The sequence below is a fragment of the Carassius carassius genome, chromosome 50 (assembly GCF_963082965.1).
Source record: "Carassius carassius chromosome 50, fCarCar2.1, whole genome shotgun sequence".
Taxonomy (NCBI): Eukaryota; Metazoa; Chordata; class Actinopteri; order Cypriniformes; family Cyprinidae; genus Carassius; species Carassius carassius.
Window position 1 is genome coordinate 14,040,463 of NC_081804.1, and position 14,704 is coordinate 14,055,166.

At 39.6% G+C, this 14,704-nt stretch overlaps 1 pseudogene; it reads left to right on the forward strand.

Moving 5' to 3' along the window:
- Positions 1 to 210: 210 nt before the first annotated feature.
- LOC132133356 (uncharacterized) overlaps positions 211 to 14,704 on the forward strand; it is a 48,897-nt pseudogene continuing 34,403 nt past the window's right edge.

Consider the following 14,704-nt stretch of genomic DNA (forward strand, 5'->3'; position numbering starts at 1 on the left):
TGCTACCCAATGCCCTGTGTCGACGAGTTGTTGAACCGTTTGGGAAGGGCCCGGTTCATCTCTACCCTCGACCTCACCAAGGGCTACTGGCAGGTCCCCTTAACGGAACCGGCCAAACCGAAGACGGCCTTCTCTACCCCAAGTGGTCACTGGCAGTACCGGGTCCTTCCCTTCGGCTTACCCGGGGCCCCGGCCACCTTCCAATGACTGATGGTCATCCTCCTACGGCCGCACCAAGCATACGCGGTGGCCTGCTTCAACGATGTCGTCATTCATTCGGGGACTTGGGAGGACCATCTGGAGTGGCTGCAGAGTGTGCTGTTGGAACTACGCTGGGCTAGCCTGACCGCCAACCCTCGGAAGTGTCGCCTGGCCCTCGCCGAAGCTACGTACCAGGGGTACCAGGTGGGTCGCGGCCTCATTAGACCGCAAGAGAAGAAGGTGGCAGCCATCCTCTCTGTGCCGCGGCCCACCTCCAAGATGCAGGTACGGGCCTTTTTGGGGTTGGCAGGGTACTACCACTGCTTTATCCCTAACTTCTCCTCCTTAGCTTCTTCCATCGGATAAAGTCAGCCCTTACGACGGAGCTGGTGCTCCGAACCCTCGACTTCAACCGCCCTTTCCTGCTGCAGACGGATGCATGTTCTACATAAGCCGAAAGCTGACCCCCACAGAACAACGGTACGCCAAGTGGGCAGTCCTGGAGCTCAGGTATTACCTCCTCAGCTGCCACTTCACCCTGATAACCGACCACGCTCCCCTACAGTGGATGGCCCGGGCCAAGGAGACAAACGCCAGGGTGACGCTGTGGTTCCTCGCGCTCCAGGACTTCAACTTCAGCATGCAACACCGAGCGGGGAAGGCCAACGCCAACACCGATGGACTCTCTCGGATATGGGCAGCTTTCACAGGTCTGTCAGGGTCCACTCCCCGCCCTCCCCCAATCTCCCTGCTTCTCCATAGGAACAGGACGACGCTTGGGGTGGGGGGGGTGACACGTGTCCCGAGCTCTCGTCAGCATTGCCCTTGAAACCGCGCGGCCACACCTGCACCCCATCAAGCTCTGGTTATTTAAACCCAGCAAACGAACGCAGAGATGAAAGATGTCTCCTCAAGGCTCGGCTAAACCCTTACTCTATTGTTTCTGCAGAGAGCAGTGTGTAACCGCCAGTCCCACCGCAAACGGGAGAGCACAGACCCACAACGCACCAGCAAACCAATTGGAAAGGAAGCCTCACACCGAGCACCAAACTGCCTCACACCAACGCCTTTTCACCACCCTACCCCTTATAAAATCCACCCTTCGGGGAACTTACCTGCATCCTTGAGTCGTGTCCTTCTTCACCCCACCATAATATGTAGACTTATAACTGCTTATTTGGATTTCACATTAATAATTCCTGATTTCATGAAATATAATATAATATAAATTCTCTATAGTCATTGCAGTGCAATGCATCAGGATCTGATCCGATTTGTAGAACTTACATCAATTTTAAGTCAATTGTTTCAACATAAACACAATTTCTACATATTTTTCTCACTTTTTAAAATGTGTTTTTCTCCTCCATCAGCTTGTTAAAAAAGGCTATTACAACAATCTTGAGTGTTTGCAGTGCTCCATCACCCCCTGCAAGCATGAGTTTGTTCACAGTATTTAATATTGAGACCTGAGCAGAACACATTTATTATTTTATTTTTACCTTCCAGAGTTGACTATCTACATATAATCAGACAGAAGCTATTACTTTATGTCAGTGATGACTGTGTGTTGGATAGCGATACGGTGGGAGCTGAGCAGTGTGGAGGAGCTCAGACAGGATGGTGTTGGAAACAGATGTGTTTTTTTATCTGCTAGACATTTTAGACATGCAGTAAAATAGAGTCAGCTGTATTGTAGTTTACAGTATGAGAGAAAAACAGGCAGAGTGGTTAAAAATAAACGAGAGAAGCCAGCCAGCCAGAAAGAAAGAGAGAGAAGAGGACAGACAGCTCCTGTGAGGTGTTATTTCTGAGTTTTGCCCTTTAGCTGTCAGCGTCTAGCCAAAACCCACAGAGAGACATTAACTATTTATGTGGCCAGTCCGGGCACTGCAATATATTTTATTCATTACATTTTTTTTTTTAGCCTTGACTAATAATGATACAACATGTTGTTTATATTTATAAATGAAAATTATTTGTAATGATAAATTATTTAATATAAAATTAATTAAAATAGTATTTTAAAATACGGTGTAGTAACACTTTTAACTCAGACAAACAAATGGCAACACATTAAATAAAACATTGAATTTTGAGTAGAAAAACTGGAATTTTCTTATAAAACACTCCAATAATCTTTGTTATATTTACGATATATATATATATATATATATATATATATATATATATATATATATATATATATATATATATATATATAATTAATTGTAATAATACACATAATTAATATAATGAATATAATGAATAATATTTATTATTCTTTTTTCCCTCAAAGAATTAAGGGGAACTTGAGAATAACCATAGCCAGTCATGAATTAACCTTAAAAATACATCTTCTGAGCTCTAGCAGCTTCACGAGCGATGCTTTATGATGCTCATAAACATTGATCCTCTCAGTGTTGTTTTAATGGAGGACACTCAGGAGAGCACTGAGCTGTAATCACACATGCTCGGTGGCCACACACACACACACACACACACACACACACACACACACACACACACACACACACACACACACACACACACACACACACACACAGAGAGATGAGATAAGGAATTGCAACACAACCCATTTCTATTGTATGGTGGGTAATATTTTTTAAAGGTTTATATACTGTTCTGCTACTGAGAATGAGGCTTTTGAAAACCAATTACATCAAACTGAAGCAGTTTAGAGAGGTGGTCTTATCATTTGTTACTGAAACTATGGTATAATGGTGTCAGATGGTAAAACATGATATAAAGTATTCATGAATTACATGAATTACAAATTACATTTTGCATAAAGAAAAGTATGATTTTTTTGCATTGTAATATTATTTAATGACAATCAATCACATTCCCCCCTAATTTTGAAAAGAAAAGATACCATAATGTGTTTATATTTCAATTCAATTCAAGTTGATTTGTATAGCGCTTTTCATGATGCAAATCATTGCAAAGCAGCTTTATAGAAAATGTAAGTTTCTACATTATATTTAGTAATAGCTTATCAGTGTGACTCTCAAGTTGATGTCTATATGGCAGAAATGTACAGTAACAATCAAGCAGGTAGTTAATGTCATATAATCAAACAGACGGTGAACACTATTAACAGCAATGATTACATGTTGTGATCAAACTTATGGCAAAATTTAGTTTTTATGGTTTGCATCACCTGAGGTCTTCTGAGAGGTTGGCATCATCTCTTCTCAGGTGTTCGGTAATCTCAGGTCTTTGTAAGGGCTGGATCCAGACTGAAGATTGTGTAATTCATAGTTTCCAAAGATGCCAATCCTGAGGCAGACACAGAGAAGGAAATAGAGAAATAAATTAGCGTAGCTGCTGTTCAAACTAAGCAAAAAACACAAGCAAAATAATGTTAATGTTATTTTATTGGTTTGTATTTTTTTTTATTCATTATCATTAAAAATATTGAGGTAAATTAAAAAGTCTTACAAAGTAACTTTATAGTTATTTAATAAAATAATTTTATTAAATAAATATTATTGTAAAAAAAGCATTTACGTTCTTGGCTTTCGGCCAACTGCATCCAGAATTTTTATTCTCAGTTTCGGCCCAGAATTTTCATTTTGGTGCATGCCTAGTTTATTTTATTATTATTTATAATTATCAGATTTTTATTTAAATTATTATTTGTAATTCCTATAATTCTAATTCCATTTTAATAATACAGTCATTTTTACTGTATTGCAGTAAAAGTACTCTAATAAGTAATCTAAAAATGTTTTTTTTACTTTAATCAAAATAAGATAGTAATAAAATCATTATTATTATTATTATTTATATTATTATGTTGTTGTTGTTCCTGCTGCTACTACCACTAATTTCTATATTTTCAAGAATTACTTGAAAATTAAACATTTGTTATACATTTAAAAACTTTGAAAATGATTTAAAAATGTATTTCAAGTAAATGAGAATTTTTCTTATACATATTGTTTTGTAAATACAAATGATAAAAACATTAGCATATTTATATTAATATTACTAACATATATAAACACACACAAAAAAACAACAACTATAGTTCCATGGTTGGTGGAACTATATAACTATATAACTAAAATGTGGAATGTGCAAAGATAAATGTAAACACTCTGATCATGAAAAGGGAGGTGTGTGTTGATTTGTAGATCTCTTACTAGAACTCCTCTGTGTTTCTGTTCTTTGCGTCCCAGTGGAGTGTCCTCCGGGAAGCGTCTCTATGCCACTGTGGTGCGTAAACACAGCATCCTACACAGATAACCCTGCTTCTCCATCACGCCCTTTGAGGTACAAATCACCAATCATATCACAACACACAGTTTAAGTAAACGTCAGCAGTCAAATACTCATGTGGTGGTTTATTATCTTAAACTGCTTGCCTTGTACCAAAGAAGAGTTATTAATATATGTAAAAGTATTTTGTGCTAATTAGATCCTATTGAATTGAGATATCCGATCTTCAGTTTCCTGTTTTGGACTATTGCGATAGAAGATCTAATTTAATCATGCCCTCTCAGAATTTCCTATTAACCCAATCTCTCTATTGATCTACTCCATGCCAGGAGGTATTAAATAGCAGATGAGCTTAAAATGCCGGTTCATGCCTCTGCATATATGGGCAACCGTGATCAGTGTGAAGAATGTGCCACTGTTTCCAATATGACATTTAAAGAAATAGTTCAGCCAAAAATCTGATTCTCCATTTCCAGACACTGCTGATGTTTGCTAGCTGTGAAGCGTATCATTGCAGATTATGACTTATACAGGTATGATGTGCTGTGCTATTATGCATAAGTGCTATAATTATTGTCATTGTACCTGCATTGTTGCTTTTCAGCTAACAGAGTTGAAGTCAGAGTTGCATCAAGTGTGTGTTACGGTGTCACATGCTAATGCACTTATGCAAACCCATGGCGGTAGTTAACAGAGATAATGCTCACCTCACCACATGCTAAAAATAGCACTTTAAAGGCTCCATCTGAGGGCCGTGACTCAAGTGGGCTTGTTTTATGTGTGTGAGTGTGATGGCAGACCAGATTTTGAGGTATATACTGTAACAGTATATACAATCCTGTTGGAATTGAAGATTTTACATTTACATTTAGTCATTTAGCAGACACTTTTATCCAAAGTGGCTTACAAATGAGGACAACAGAAGCAATCAAAATTAACAATAGAGCAACAATATGTAAATGCAAATGACAAGTCTTGGTTAGCCTGACGCAGTACATGTAGCAAGGTATTTTTATGCACACACACACACACACACACACACACAAACACACAGACAACAACAACAACACACATTAGTGACAACAACAACAAACACTGATGTGCCAAACCATCAGAACCAATCTGAACCATGGTTAAAAAACCGAGGTATGTATTGAACCGTGGGCTAACTGTATTGTTGTATTGCATTCCTAGTAATAATCTCAATAAACATTTAATATACAGTGGTTCATTAGCATAATTGTTGGCAGTTTATGGTTGCCAGGCAATTTACCAGCTAGGCACATTTATTTATTCATTTTTTTATACAATCAAGTCTTAGAGCTGTAATTATCTCTTTGATAATTATCCATCATTGCTGTTCTCCCAAGAGCCAGTAGAAACTGGTTCAGTTTTTTTTGTCAGTATCAAAAAAATTACCTAACAAAAAATTTAAATAAGTAAATAAATAAAATTGTTTTTTGCTAATGGTGCTTTGGCTATGCAAAACTTGCCGTCAGCATGAGTGGCTGTTAGGATCTGTTATGTGGTTAATAGTTTGTTCATAGTAGTTACTATTATGTTCTAGCTGGTTACTAGGTTGGACTAAAGCTTGGAATAGATGACAAAACTTTTAAAATCAGAACAGATGTTAAAAACACTGGGTCGACTTTGTAATAGGCACAGAGGAAAAACCGGCCATCATACACTAAACGACTGAGGATTGTAAACTACCAGACTTTAAAGTTGTTCTGATCACAATCAATTCATGCAGAAACATGTGCCTTGTTGCTAGGAGACACATGATAAATGAAAACAATATGCATTCTAAAATCTGCTGAAAATATCAAACATGTTCGATATCCTCCGACTGGATATAATCACAGTCTGAAGCAAAAAAAAAAAGAAAAAAAGTTTGTGACCATCATACATCCCATATAGCATATGTCTTCTGGCCCAGATCCGGGCCACACAATAACTTTTCCTTCGGCCCAAGTACCGCAAAGAATGATGGCCCGGAAGTGGCCCAGAACTGGATTAAAGACTCGGGCCACACATGGGCCATAACCGGCCCGAATCTTAGCCAGTTAATCAGCCTTAGCTGGCCCTGATCTGGGCCAAAACAGGTTTTATTATTGGTTCCAATTCTCAGCCTTAAATAAACTAGAATCCCCAAATCTGAGCCACACCTGAGTCTTATATAGCCCAGACCCAACCAAGACAGCAAGCAGTGTCAACCCAGATTCGGCCTGAATGGATTTCACATGGCCCAGATGTGGGTCAGATCTGGGCCAACACTATATTGCTGTCTGGGAATTTTAATATTTCATATTATTACCTTGTATATTACTAGGATCACAATTATTCATTTTGTGACATGCTTTAATGTAGACACAAACTATGTCAATAAAGTACATTAAACTGAATAGAAAATTAGACTTAAAATCCACACATCGTAACAAACGTAACAAACAGCATACGTAAAAAACGTATGCAATTTTCTATTAAATCTTTCAACTCGAATCTGCAGACTGGCTCTGACTTTCAGCAACTAGTGTTAACTTATTCAAACTGTAAATCAGGGGGAAAGTCATGTAGTGTATTCCAGCCTTAAGTGGTTGTTAGAATGTTTAGGCGGTTGTTGGCTGTTCTAGGTGGTTATTAGGTTAAGTTGATTTTAGTTTGTTTTCTGGTGGTAGCCCAATTCCACTCTAAAACATCAGACTTGGCGAGACTGACTGTCATCTCTTCTCCTTTTAACATTTTGGTGCTCCTCCATGGGACATGAGACCAAATTCATAGGGCTTGACTTGATTGCATTTAAATTGTCATATATATGGGTTGTGTAAATTTAAAAAGAAAAAAATGGTAACTTTTAAAAAGGTTTAAAAACCACTGTTCTAGAAGTCTAATAGAGTGTTAGGATGCTCTGATTGGTTGTTGATATGTTCTGTGGTTGTGAGAAACCTTTTTTTTTTTTTTTTGGTTATAGGACCTTCTGGGTGGTTGCTATTTATTTCTATAATATTCTGGTTCCTAGACAGCTCGAATCCCTCCTTCCATTTCTAGGATGTCTTTCAACCTTTTTATTGCCCACCAGGCACAATAATAAGTATGATTGCTTTGAAAAATTGCCCTCCTCTTCTGCTTTGTCTGTAGGTGAGGTACTGTACAGGCCAGTATTCAGGGTTAGCAGATAGATATAGAAATCTGTATTTATTGGGTTATTGTTTTCACCATTTTGATGCACAAAACCCTGTCCTTAAATGAATAATGGTACAATCCACTGTAGAGATGGAAGGTATGGATGTGGTGGTGTTGACACAGGTGGGCTCTGATGTCTCCATCCCTACAGCAGCTCTTGTGATGCACATACACTGTGTTGCTAATAATAGTGGTGCTTTTGCTAAGGCAAGATTAATGGAAGTGCAAATCCATGTAATATTCATCTTCTTTACCTTTTCCCAAATTTTCTCATCAGAATGGTTGTAAGGGTGATCACTGGTGGGCTGATGGTCTGTCCTCTCTCCTTGTATTCATTTGCTCATGTGTGAGCAGAGATGCTGAGACACTCAACCAATCTTAAAAACAAACCACCATACTTATGGAAGTCATGTCTCTGTCAGTCACAGGAAAATTCTTTTGATATTTTTAACATATGTCTTTCTCTCTGCTTTTAGAAGCAACATGCTGCTCTGTGTTCCCACATGAGCTTGGTTTGGTTTTCTGAACCACCTGATGGTGCTTTCACAGTTCAACCCCTCTCTGCACACTGCCAACCACAGGTTCAAAAGACACATTCACCTATTTCTCACCATGTTTTCACCATAACACAGATTAGTTTCAGGCAAAGCTACAGCATCTTTAACTTCCTTAAACTGTTTGATCCACTCATCAGACACACACACACACACACACACACACACACACACGCGTTTGTTTTTGTGAAAAGTGGGGACATCCCATAGGTGTAATGGTTTTTATACTGTAGAAACTGTATATTCTATCGGCCTACACCAACCTTACACCTAACCCTAAACCTCACAGGAAAATTTGTGCATTTTGACTTTTATAAATTACAAACATCAAAATAATTTAAATGTGAAAATAGAGAAAATGAGCTACACAATGAAATATCCAGGGCCCGGTTCCCCGATAACGCTCACTCTTAGCGCGCTAAGAAGACTCGAAAGATATATCTTACCAAAGTTGTTTATGTTCCTAAGTGTGTTCCCCGAAGTGTCCCTTAGGAAGCTTCTTAACACGCTGCCTCTTACGTTCGACATTACAAAGGCGCTGTACCAAGTAATGGTGCTGTATTAGTTGGCATAGATTGCTCAGGAATCGATTTTCCATTCACGCGAAGGTGCATTGCAGCGTTAAGAAAGACAACACGTTCTATGCAAATTAAACATTCCTCAAAAAAAAACAGTTTAAGTCATCAGTAAAATATAGACTATAAATTAAATGATCAAATGGTCAGTAATATGTTCAAACGATATGTTGTGACGGGTAGACGAACCGGGTATCCCTCGCTAATCATCCACCCTCCTTATCCCATTGTGCCACTTGTGCGGCTTCTTGACATGGGTTTAACAACTTCTAAAAATTATGTAATACACTTTTATATTAATGGTAAGGTACTTTACAATCAGAATTGATTGGCAAGCAGCTGCAGTTACTTCTGTTTAATGCGGTATTGATTGTCATTGGTTAATGTTTTCAATAAAAAGCAACCTATCTACAATGAACAGAGAGAGAGAGTAAGATACAGAATATGGTGGAGAAGCAACGGAAAAAAAGGGCACCAAGCTTCTCGTCAGAGGATCTTGAAGTTTTGCTGGACCTTGCCACCAGATCGGAGATCACACCCCTATGGTCCACTATAACCTGCACGTTTATGGCTGCGTATCCCTTTCGCGATATGTACGCCTGATCAATCACTGATGGTGATTGACAGGCTCTGGTATTAAAACAGGAAGTCAATACTCTCTTGAGGAAGGAGACCATCAAGATGGCCCCTCCTCATGACAGGGAATCCGAGTTCTACAGCCAGTACTTCATTGTTCCAAAGAAGGATGGGGGGCTGCATCCTATTTTAGGTCAACGTCAGTTGAATCGCTCATGACACTGAAGTTCAAAATGCTTACCATCAAGCAAGTTGTTTCTCAGATCAGATTTGACGACTGGTTTGTTACAATATATCTAAAAGATGTGTACTTTCATGTTTACATCCTTCCCACTCACAGGATGTTCCAGAGGTTTGCTTGGGGAAAACCTCCCCAAGCCATCCCCTAGGAAGACATCCCCTAGTTACATGTTTCCTCTGTGGTGCGCTGAGGCTGAGACCCCCAGTACAATCTGGCTTTTACATCTTTAAAAAGAGTCGGGGATCTTCAGTTCCTCTCAATGTCCCCTTCTTACTTAAATTTTGCGCCTGTCATGGCCAAAGTGTTTTTCTACCCTTGAACGGGGTATGTCCCTAAGGTCCCCTCTGTTACAACTCGTCCTATCGTGGTACAGGCCTTTATTCTTCCTCCCTTTAGGAAGCCAGACCAGCAGAAGCTTAATTGCATGTGTCCATTGTGAGCACTGGACATACTTCCACAGAGCTGCCCAGTGGAGAAGGGCGGACCAGCTCCTTGTTTGCTATGGTTCCTGCTACTAAGCAGACCCTCAGTCAGTGGATAGTTGATGCCATTACTATTGCCTATGAGTCCTCTGATCTCACCTATGTGGGTCAAGGCTCACTGGACCCAACGTATTGCATCCTCCATACCTTTTTATAAGGTGTGTCTATGCAGGTCATCTGCAACCCAGCAGGATGGTCCACGGCACTCACTTTTGTCAGGTTCTGTGGCCTTGATATGTAGTCCACTCCTGGCTGTTCTCTTGTCTTAGCTGTGCTCTTCCACACTAAACAGGGATTTGCAAGTCTGGTTCCCTTAGTGTCTTCGGACGCAGCTCGAGTTCCTGAAGAGAAACATCTCCAGGTTACAAGGGGGGATGGGAATGAGATGCTGCGCCGATCCATACTTCCGGCATCCCTGCAAGCACTTGATTCATTCCTAGAAGCTAACGGCAGCTCAACCTCACATGCTTTTATAGCTTTCTGGTCGCTACGTAACCGGCTTATGACATCTCGTCCTACCACTGTACTGATTACCATATGATTCAGAGCGTGGTCACGCTAGGGCATTCCCTTACTATCTTGGGACGCAGCGTCTCATTCCCTTCAGGGAACCATGGTTACATATGTAACCTTGAGACATTTTTTGTATTTTGTTTTGTGCTGTTTATTTATTTATTTATTTATTTTTTGTGCTGTGTTGTTTGTTTTTTTGTGCTTTGTTTTGTGCTTGTTTGTTTTTTGTGTGTTTTGTTGTGTGCTGATTTGTTTGTTTGATTCATTGATTTATTGTGCTGTGTTATGATGTGCTTTATTTTGCTTAGTATAAATAGTATAGAATACTATAGAATTTTAATATCAGCCACAACTTGAAGATAATGATCTGCTTATCGGACAGATCTGTATTACAAACTGGACTAATTAAAGCTTATTTCAGTTCTCCTTAAAGTAAAGACACACACAAACAGCCAGATGGACAGGCAAACGTCAGGTAAAGCAACAGAGACTTTTGTTTGAATCTCTCAACATTTTACAACAGTAGCCAGGTGGTGAAGACAAGAAAAAAGAAACTAAATTACAATGTCACTTGCAATCACCATGCACTCTCCGCTACCTGTGACGTCACTTGCAATCGACACAAATCGTGCATGTTGCCAATGGAGACAAGATGCTGTGGTGCTTAAACAATTAAAACTAATTTAGTACTATAATGTACAGGGTCCTGCAAGAAAAAGACAAGCCCGGACCGTGGCCACAGAGCAGTAGAATATGAATGCAATGAACAAAGTCTTTCGTTAAGCATTTTCCTCCTGTAGAAAAAACAAACATTTAATATGGCATAATGTATTAAGATACATTAAGTTCAATTAAAAGACCAAATTCGATATATAGTTATTATTTAATGTACTACAAGGCAAGCAGATGGCTATGAACACAATGCGCAAACTTTGTCCTCCCATAAAGCAAAACGCTTAATGTGGCCTAATAACAGACTAAGATGATAAAGACAATTCAGTAGGCCTAGCCTATATGTCTTGTTGTTGACTCAACGAATATACAGACCAGCAAATATGAATGTGCATTATGAAATGCATTAAGTGATTTTAAAAGAATCGACTCCGTACAGGCAAGCAGACAAGTACAGAACGCTGTGAGTTAAATTGTACATTAAACGTTTTCCTCCTATAGAAAATCATTATAAATAAAACACATAATGTAGCTTAATGGACAAATACAGTGATATAAACGAGTTGTAGACAGTTTATTCTATATGGAAAAATGCTTAACGCGAAATTTTACGTGTTGCATTTATTCTGGGCTCACCTGCTTGCCTGTACATATTAGTTATGTATTTTAATAATGTAGAGAAGCATATTGAGTTTGGCCTTTATCATCTTAGTCCATTATGCCATATTTTGCGGTATGTGAGGAAAATACTATATGCATACTTAATTATTAAAATAATGAACTGTATATTTAATTTGACATTTTAATAGCATCTTAAAGGAGCATTGCATAGGTTCTGAAATTTCTAACCTTTACTGACACCAGTGGCCGTTAGAGGAACTGCAGCCAGTCTCATGCTCGTTCTCAGTGCGCACACTCTTTTTTTTTTTTTTACTTACGAGGAGTGTCCGTGGGTGTCTGAATTGTGCTGGAGGCTGGTCACTTCTTTCCATCCGCAGAGTCCATTTGAAAACTCTTTTGGCGCTGCTTACTATAATGGCTGGCGTGCCGTACGGTTGTAAGCCCAAGTAGACGAGAACGCGCATGACGTCACATTTTGTGAATTTTCGCGCCAATTCGGGCCCGACTCCTCCACACACAATTGAGCCTACAGGCTGAAAGAGGCAACCGTGGTGGACAGTTGAGGGGTCATTCTTTTTTTTACATCATGGTTGGCTCATACATGTACAAATGAAAACTCTATCTTAAAGATTTTTTTAAGTAAAAACCTCCACATAGCTCCTTTAATACATTAAGCCATGTTAAGTGTTCATGTTTTTCTACGGGAGGAAAGCGCTTAGCGAGAGACTTTGCGCAAGCGTTCAGATTCTGTTGTTCTGGCCACCGGTCTTGTCTTTTTCTTTCAGGACCCTGTACGTTATAGTACTAAATTAGGTTTAATCGTTTAATCGCCACCACAGCGTCTTGTCTCCATTGGCAACATGCACGATTTGTGTCGACTGCAAGTGTCGTAGATAGTGGAGAGTGCAAGAAGCGAATGCAAATGACATTGTAATTTAGTTTCTTTTTTCTTGTCTTCGTCACCTGGTTACTGTTATAAAATGTTGGGAAATTAAAAAAAAAAATTCAAAAAAATAAATAATAAAGACTGCAAGTGACGTCGCTAGCGGAAGCGCAAGTGTCTGAGAGTGCAAGTCTGAGATAAAAGCCTGAGAGTGCAAGTGCAAGTCTGCAGCCAGACCCTTTTGCATTTTCCTGCTTTTCTTGGCTGTGGAAAGGCATCTGCTGTCACATCCCATGAGTCTTTGCCAATGCACTTTTCACATGCTCTCCCTCTGCCATCACACATACACACACACACACACACACCTCTCTGGCTGGTAAAAATGGTGATGTGTCATCTCCTTCAGACATTCGTAGCCAAAGCAAATTCCACCGAGACCCAGGGCTGCTCAGACTGTATCGATCACACCTTTCCATTCTCTGCCTTTTTCTGCTTTTTTACATAATCTTTTTGGGTAACCATATAAACATACATCCTAGAACTTCTGTGTTGGTATTTAGATACATGTGTCTGAATGTATAGTGTGTGTGTGTGTGTGTGTGTGTGTGTGTGTGTGTGTGTGTGTGTGTGTGTGTGTGTGTGTGTGTGTGTGTGTGTGTGTGAATCCATGTGCATGTGAAGGTGAGCAGAAAGCTCAGTCATTATGCTCTTGTGCCATCTGTTCCCAGTCAGTGTGGTGGCATTTCTCCAAATGTGGCACTCTATAGATACATATATAGCACACCAGTTTCATATTACATAAAGTGATCCGCTCACTAATACTAATAATCTAGATACAAAACATGTTCTAATATTAGTCTAAACTTAATGGGTATATATGAATTTAATGCATATATATATATATATATATATGCATAAATACTGTAGTTCATACAGTATAATGTACATATAAATATATTACTGTTGTCATGCCCCTGGACTCATTGTGTTGTGTTTTCTCTCCCCAGGTGTGCCGTGTTCCCTTTCAGTAGTTATTCCTGGCACCTGTGTTTTCCCAATTATCCTGTGTTTATAAGCCCCGGTCCTTTCAGTTTGTGTTTGTTGGTTCTGAACATCTTTCTCTGTGTTCCAGTGTCTCCTACATTCCATGAGTGATCATTAAAGATAGACGTTATCTCTGTGTTTCCTCGTTCCTTGCCTCAAGTGAAAGGTGACAGAAGAACCGACCTAAAACATTAACCTTTGTGTGTCTACCCTCCGTTTTTGTTTCTGTGTTTTTTCTCTCAGTGTTTTTTCTTTCTTTTGTGCCCAATGGATCCCCTTCTTAGCCCCGAGTACCTCCTCCTGTTGGAGCAGGGGAGTCGATCTCTCGGGGAACACAGAAGACTGTTCATGCTCAGAGCTCACACCACCAGATACCTGGACAATGCTAGAAGGGGGATCTAATAGACTGGGACTCTGAACTGGAGAGTGAACTGCCCCCTCTCCTCTCTCCGTCATCTCCGCTTAGATAATGTTTATCTAATTCTAAGTAATCTTCTTTGCTAACTGAAATGGAGCCAAATTGCCATGTCCCTGGAATTCTGTGTTCCTGTTTTGTTATGTTTTCCTTTCCCATGTGATCTGTGAACTAGATTTCCCTCATGTTTTGTTATGTTTTCCTTTCCCATGTGCTATGTGAGCTATATTTCCCTCATGTTTGATTGTCTTTCATTTTACCTGTGTTCCTTTATTATCCTCATTAGTCTCTCACCTGCTCTCAGTCCACAATCAAGATCAACTGGAGTCTAATTCCCCGCACCTGTCACTGCTAATCAAGCTCCCTATATCCTTGGACTCTCCTCGCTGTCACATTGGCTGGTCTCACAGTTGACTATGCTACCCTTACCTGTGATTTTCTACCAGCTTTCTACCAGCAGTTTGCTCCAGTGTTCTGCTACCTGTTCTCCTCAGCT